Raw genomic sequence first — 7855 nt, 5'->3', positions numbered from 1 at the left:
GATCGCTTACTATACTATGACCATTTACACGACATTTTGAGACCAAAAAAAATTTTGACATTTTTTGGCCGATTTTGACGCCTTACTATACTACGACCATTTTTATGACATTTTGAGGCCAAAAAAAATTTTGACTTTTTTTGGCCGATTTTGACGCCTTACTATACTATGACCATTTTTATGACATTTTGAGGCCAAAAAAAATTTTGACATTTTTTGGCCGATTTTGACGCCTTACTATACTATGACCATTTTTATGACATTTTGAGGCCAAAAAAAAATTTGACTTTTTTTGGCCGATTTTGACGCCTTACTATACTATGACCATTTTTATGACATTTTGAGGCCAAAAAAAAATTTGACTTTTTTTGGCCGATTTTGACGCCTTACTATACTATGACCATTTTTATGACATTTTGAGGCCAAAAAAAAATTTGACTTTTTTTGGCCGATTTTGACGCCTTACTATACTATGACCATTTTTATGACATTTTGAGGCCAAAAAAAATTTGACTTTTTTTGGCCAATTTTAACGCCTTACTATACTATGACCATTTTTATGACATTTTGAGGATGTGACATTTTTCACCGATCCTCAGGGGACCAAGATAGAGACATGAGACCTTGTCCTACCCCCCCATTTGTGGGTACCCCGAGTCCAACGGTACCACCCTTAAGTCTCTATGACTTAGGGTTCCAGCGTTATGAGCATTTGAATTTCCCCCATATAAGTGAGTTGGGAGAGTGAAAATTTTCCAAAGTGTGAGAGGTCAAAAGTGTTCCCCCAGAAAGTGTTTAGGAGCACGTTTCAGAGCCTAAGGAGTGGTTTGGACCCCCCTTTTTGTGGTACTTTTTGTCAAACTGAAGTTGGTGTTTAGGCTTGCTAAAAGTGTACAGGGCCTAAGTGTGAGAGGCCAAAAGTGTTCCCCCAGAAAGTGTTTAGGAGCACGTTTCAGAGCCTAAGGAGTGGTTTGGACCCCCCTTTTTGTGGTACTTTTTGTCAAACTGAAGTTGGTGTTTAGGGTTGCTAAGAGTGTACAGGGCCTAAGTGTGAGAGGCCAAAAGTGTTCCCCCAGAAAGTGTTTAGGAGCACGTTTCAGAGCCTAAGGAGTGGTTTGGACCCCCCTTTTTGTGGTACTTTTTGTCAAACTGAAGTTGGTGTTTAGGGTTGATAAGAGTGTACAGGGCCTAAGTGTGAGAGGCCAAAAGTTTTCCCCCAGAAAGTGTTTAGGAGCACGTTTCAGAGCCTAAGGAGTGGTTTGGACCCCCCTTTTTGTGGTACTTTTTGTCAAACTGAACTTGGTGTTTAGGGTTGCTAAGAGTGTACAGGGCCTAAGTGTGAGAGGCCAAAAGTGTTCCCCCAGAAAGTGTTTAGGAGCACGTTTCAGAGCCGAAGGAGTGGTTTGGACCCCCCTTTTGTGGTACTTTTTGTCAAACTGAACTTGGTGTTTAGGGTTGTTGAGTGTACAGGGCTTGGAGTTTTAACCATTTTGAGGCCGTTCTGAAAAATGACTTTAATTTGGCCGATTTTGATAGCTTACTATACTATGACCATTTACACGACATTTTGAGACCAAAAAAAATTTTGACATTTTTTGGCCGATTTTGACGCCTTACTATACTATGACCATTTTTATGACATTTTGAGGCCAAAAAAAAATTTGACTTTTTTTGGCCGATTTTGACGCCTTACTATACTATGACCATTTTTATGACATTTTGAGGCCAAAAAAATTTTTGACATTTTTTGGCCGATTTTGACGCCTTACTATACTATGACCATTTTTATGACATTTTGAGGCCAAAAAAAAATTTGACTTTTTTTGGCCGATTTTGACGCCTTACTATACTATGACCATTTTTATGACATTTTGAGGCCAAAAAAAAATTTGACTTTTTTTGGCCGATTTTGACGCCTTACTATACTATGACCATTTTTATGACATTTTGAGGCCAAAAAAAATTTGACTTTTTTTGGCCAATTTTAACGCCTTACTATACTATGACCATTTTTATGACATTTTGAGGATGTGACATTTTTCACCGATCCTCAGGGGACCAAGATAGAGACATGAGACCTTGTCCTACCCCCGCATTTGTGGGTACCCCGAGTCCAACGGTACCACCCTAAAGTCTCTATGACTTAGGGTTCCAGAGTTATGAGCATTTGAAGTTCCCCCATATAAGTGAGTTGGGAGAGTGAAAAATTTTCCAAAGTGTGAGAGGCCAAAAGTGTTCCCCCAGAAAGTGTTTAGGAGCACGTTTCAGAGCCTAAGGAGTGGTTTGGACCCCCCTTTTAGTGGTACTTTTTGTCAAACTGAAGTTGGTGTTTAGGGTTGCTAAGAGTGTACAGGGCCTAAGTGTGAGAGGCCAAAAGTGTTCCCCCAGAAAGTGTTTAGGAGCACATTTCAGAGCCTAAGGAGTGGTTTGGACCCCCCTTTTTGTGGTACTTTTTGTCAAACTGAACTTGGTGTTTAGGGTTGTTGAGTGTACAGGGCTTGGAGTTTTAACCATTTTGAGGCCGTTCTGAAAAATGACTTTAATTTGGCCGATTTTGATAGCTTACTATACTATGACCATTTACACGACATTTTGAGACCAAAAAAAATTTTGACATTTTTTGGCCGATTTTGACGCTTCACTATACTATGACCATTTTTATGACATTTTGAGGCCAAAAAAAATTTTGACATTTTTTGGCCGATTTTGACGCCTTACTATACAATGACCTTTTTTATGACATTTTGAGGCCAAAAATTTTTTTGACATTTTTTGGCCGATTTTGACGCCTTACTATACTATGACCATTTTTATGACATTTTGAGGCCAAAAAAAAATTTGACTTTTTTTGGCCGATTTTGACGCCTTACTATACTATGACCATTTTTATGACATTTTGAGGCCAAAAAAAATTTGACTTTTTTTGGCCAATTTTAACGCCTTACTATACTATGACCATTTTTATGACATTTTGAGGATGTGACATTTTTCACCGATCCTCAGGGAACCTAGATAGAGACATGAGACCTTGTCCTACCCCCCCATTTGTGGGTACCCCGAGTCCAACGGTACCACCCTTAAGTCTCTATGACTTAGGGTTCCAGAGTTATGAGCATTTGAAGTTCCCCCATATAAGTGAGTTGGGAGAGTGAAAATTTTCCAAAGTGTGAGAGGCCAAAAGTGTTCCCCCAGAAAGTGTTTAGGAGCACGTTTCAGAGCCTAAGGAGTGGTTTGGACCCCCCTTTTTGTGGTACTTTTTGTCAAACTGAACTTGGTGTTTAGGGTTGTTGAGTGTACAGGGCTTGGAGTTTTAACCATTTTGAGGCCGTTCTGAAAAATGACTTTTTTTGGCCGATTTTGATAGCTTACTATACTATGACCATTTACACGACATTTTGAGACCAAAAAAAATTTTGACATTTTTTGGCCGATTTTGACGCCTTACTATACTATGACCATTTTTATGACATTTTGAGGCCAAAAAAAAATTTGACTTTTTTTGGCCGATTTTGACGCCTTACTATACTATGACCATTTTTATGGCATTTTGAGGTCAAAAAAAAATTTGACATTTTTTGGCCGATTTTGACGCCTTACTATACTATGACCATTTTTATGACATTTTGAGGCCAAAAAAAAATTTGACTTTTTTTGGCCGATTTTAACGCCTTACTATACTATGACCATTTTTATGACATTTTGAGGCCAAAAAAAATTTGACTTTTTTTGGCCAATTTTAACGCCTTACTATACTATGACCATTTTTATGACATTTTGAGGATGTGACATTTTTCACTGATCCTCAGGGGACCAAGATAGAGACATGAGACCTTGTCCTACCCCCCCATTTTTGGGTACCCCGAGTCCAACGGTACCACCCTTAAGTCTGTATGACTTAGGGTTCTAGAGTTATGAGCATTTGAATTTCCCCCATATAAGTGAGTTGGGAGAGTGAAAATTTTCCAAAGTGTGAGAGGCCAAAAGTGTTCCCCCAGAAAGTGTTTAGGAGCACGTTTCAGAGCCTAAGGAGTGGTTTGGACCCCCCTTTTTGTGGTACTTTTTGTCAAACTGAACTTGGTGTTTAGGGTTGTTGAGTGTACAGGGCCAAAGTGTGAGATGCCAAAAGTGTTCCCCCAGAAAGTGTTTAGGAGCACGTTTCAGGGCCTTAGGAGTGGTTTGGACCCCCCTTTTTGTGGTACTTTTTGTCAAACTGAACTTGGTGTTGAGGGTTGTTGAGTGTACAGGGCTTGGAGTTTTAACCATTTTGAGGCCGTTCTGAAAAATGACTTTTTTTGGCCGATTTTGATAGCTTACTATACTATGACCATTTACACGACATTTTGAGACCAAAAAAAATTTTGACATTTTTTGGCCGATTTTGACGCCTTACTATACTATGACCATTTTTATGACATTTTGAGGCCCAAAAAAAATTTGACTTTTTTTGGCCGATTTTGACGCCTTACTATACTATGACCATTTTTATGACATTTTGAGGTCAAAAAAATTTTTTGACATTTTTTGGCCGATTTTGACGCCTTACTATACTATGACCATTTTTATGACATTTTGAGGCCAAAAAAAATTTTGACTTTTTTTGGCCGATTTTGACGCCTTACTATACTATGACCATTTTTATGACATTTTGAGGCCAAAAAAAATTTGACTTTTTTTGGCCAATTTTGACGCCTTACTATACTATGACCATTTTTATGACATTTTGAGGATGTGACATTTTTCACCGATCCTCAGGGGACCAAGATAGAGACATGAGACCTTGTCCTACCCCCCCATTTGTGGGTACCCCGAGTCCAACGGTACCACCCTTAAGTCTCTATGACTTAGGGTTCTAGAGTTATGAGCATTTGAATTTCCCCCATATAAGTGAGTTGGGAGAGTGAAAATTTTCCAAAGTGTGAGAGGCCAAAAGTGTTCCCCCAGAAAGTGTTTAGGAGCACGTTTCAGAGCCTAAGGAGTGGTTTGGACCCCCCTTTTTGTGGTACTTTTTGTCAAACTGAAGTTGGTGTTTAGGGTTGCTAAGAGTGTACAGGGCCTAAGTGTGAGAGGCCAAAAGTGTTCCCCCAGAAAGTGTTTAGGAGCACGTTTCAGAGCCTAAGGAGTGGTTTGGACCCCCCTTTTTGTGGTACTTTTTGTCAAACTGAACTTGGTGTTTAGGCTTGCTAAGAGTGTACAGGGCCTAAGTGTGAGAGGCCAAAAGTGTTCCCCCAGAAAGTGTTTAGGAGCACGTTTCAGAGCCTAAGGAGTGGTTTGGACCCCCCTTTTTGTGGTACTTTTTGTCAAACTGAAGTTGGTGTTTAGGGTTGCTAAGAGTGTACAGGGCCTAAGTGTGAGAGGCCAAAAGTGTTCCCCCAGAAAGTGTTTAGGAGCACGTTTCAGAGCCTAAGGAGTGGTTTGGACCCCCCTTTTTGTGGTACTTTTTGTCAAACTGAACTTGGTGTTTAGGGTTGCTAAGAGTGTACAGGGCCTAAGTGTGAGAGGCCAAAAGTGTTCCCCCAGAAAGTGTTTAGGAGCACGTTTCAGAGCCTAAGGAGTGGTTTGGACCCCCCTTTTTGTGGTACTTTTTGTCAAACTGAACTTGGTGTTTAGGGTTGTTGAGTGTACAGGGCTTGGAGTTTTAACCATTTTGAGGCCGTTCTGAAAAATGACTTTTTTTGGCCGATTTTGATCGCTTACTATACTATGACCATTTACACGATATTTTGAGACCAAAAAAAATTTTGACATTTTTTGGCCGATTTTGACGCCTTACTATACTATGACCATTTTTATGACATTTTGAGGCCAAAAAAAATTTTGACTTTTTTTGGCCGATTTTGACGCCTTACTATACTATGACCATTTTTATGACATTTTGAGGCCAAAAAAAATTTTGACATTTTTTGGCCGATTTTGACGCCTTACTATACTATGACCATTTTTATGACATTTTGAGGCCAAAAAAAAATTTGACTTTTTTTGGCCGATTTTGACGCCTTACTATACTATGACCATTTTTATGACATTTTGAGGCCAAAAAAAAATTTGACTTTTTTTGGCCGATTTTGACGCCTTACTATACTATGACCATTTTTATGACATTTTGAGGCCAAAAAAAAATTTGACTTTTTTTGGCCGATTTTGACGCCTTACTATACTATGACCATTTTTATGACATTTTGAGGCCAAAAAAAAATTTGACTTTTTTTGGCCGATTTTGACGCCTTACTATACTATGACCATTTTTATGACATTTTGAGGCCAAAAAAAATGTGACTTTTTTTGGCCAATTTTAACGCCTTACTATACTATGACCATTTTTATGACATTTTGAGGATGTGACATTTTTCACCGATCCTCAGGGGACCAAGATAGAGACATGAGACCTTGTCCTACCCCCCCATTTGTGGGTACCCCGAGTCCAACGGTACCACCCTTAAGTCTCTATGACTTAGGGTTCCAGCGTTATGAGCATTTGAATTTCCCCCATATAAGTGAGTTGGGAGAGTGAAAATTTTCCAAAGTGTGAGAGGCCAAAAGTGTTCCCCCAGAAAGTGTTTAGGAGCACGTTTCAGAGCCTAAGGAGTGGTTTGGACCCCCCTTTTTGTGGTACTTTTTGTCAAACTGAAGTTGGTGTTTAGGGTTGCTCAGAGTGTACAGGGCCTAAGTGTGAGAGGCCAAAAGTGTTCCCCCAGAAAGTGTTTAGGAGCACGTTTCAGAGCCTAAGGAGTGGTTTGGACCCCCCTTTTTGTGGTACTTTTTGTCAAACTGAACTTGGTGTTTAGGGTTGCTCAGAGTGTACAGGGCCTAAGTGTGAGAGGCCAAAAGTGTTCCCCCAGAAAGTGTTTAGGAGCACGTTTCAGAGCCTAAGGAGTGGTTTGGACCCCCTTTTTGTGGTACTTTTTGTCAAACTGAACTTGGTGTTTAGGGTTGCTCAGAGTGTACAGGGCCTAAGTGTGAGAGGCCAAAAGTGTTCCCCCAGAAAGTGTTTAGGAGCACGTTTCAGAGCCTAAGGAGTGGTTTGGACCCCCCTTTTTGTGGTACTTTTTGTCAAACTGAACTTGGTGTTTAGGGTTGTTGAGTGTACAGGGCTTGGAGTTTTAACCATTTTGAGGCCGTTCTGAAAAATGACTTTTTTTGGCCGATTTTGATCGCTTACTATACTATGACCATTTACACGACATTTTGAGACCAAAAAAAATTTTGACATTTTTTGGCCGATTTTGACGCCTTACTATACTACGACCATTTTTATGACATTTTGAGGCCAAAAAAAATTTTGACTTTTTTTGGCCGATTTTGACGCCTTACTATACTATGACCATTTTTATGACATTTTGAGGCCAAAAAAAATTTTGACATTTTTTGGCCGATTTTGACGCCTTACTATACTATGACCATTTTTATGACATTTTGAGGCCAAAAAAAAATTTGACTTTTTTTGGCCGATTTTGACGCCTTACTATACTATGACCATTTTTATGACATTTTGAGGCCAAAAAAAATTTTGACTTTTTTTGGCCGATTTTGACGCCTTACTATACTATGACCATTTTTATGACATTTTGAGGCCAAAAAAAAAATTTGACTTTTTTTGGCCGATTTTGACGCCTTACTATACTATGACCATTTTTATGACATTTTGAGGCCAAAAAAAAATTTGACTTTTTTTGGCCGATTTTGACGCCTTACTATACTATGACCATTTTTATGACATTTTGAGGCCAAAAAAAATTTGACTTTTTTTGGCCAATTTTAACGCCTTACTATACTATGACCATTTTTATGACATTTTGAGGATGTGACATTTTTCACCGATCCTCAGGGGACCAAGATAGAGACATGAGACCTTGTCCTA

The sequence above is a fragment of the Toxotes jaculatrix genome, chromosome 1, assembly GCF_017976425.1.
Source record: "Toxotes jaculatrix isolate fToxJac2 chromosome 1, fToxJac2.pri, whole genome shotgun sequence".
NCBI classification, from domain to species: domain Eukaryota; kingdom Metazoa; phylum Chordata; class Actinopteri; family Toxotidae; genus Toxotes; species Toxotes jaculatrix.
This window is presented reverse-complemented; position numbering follows the sequence as displayed.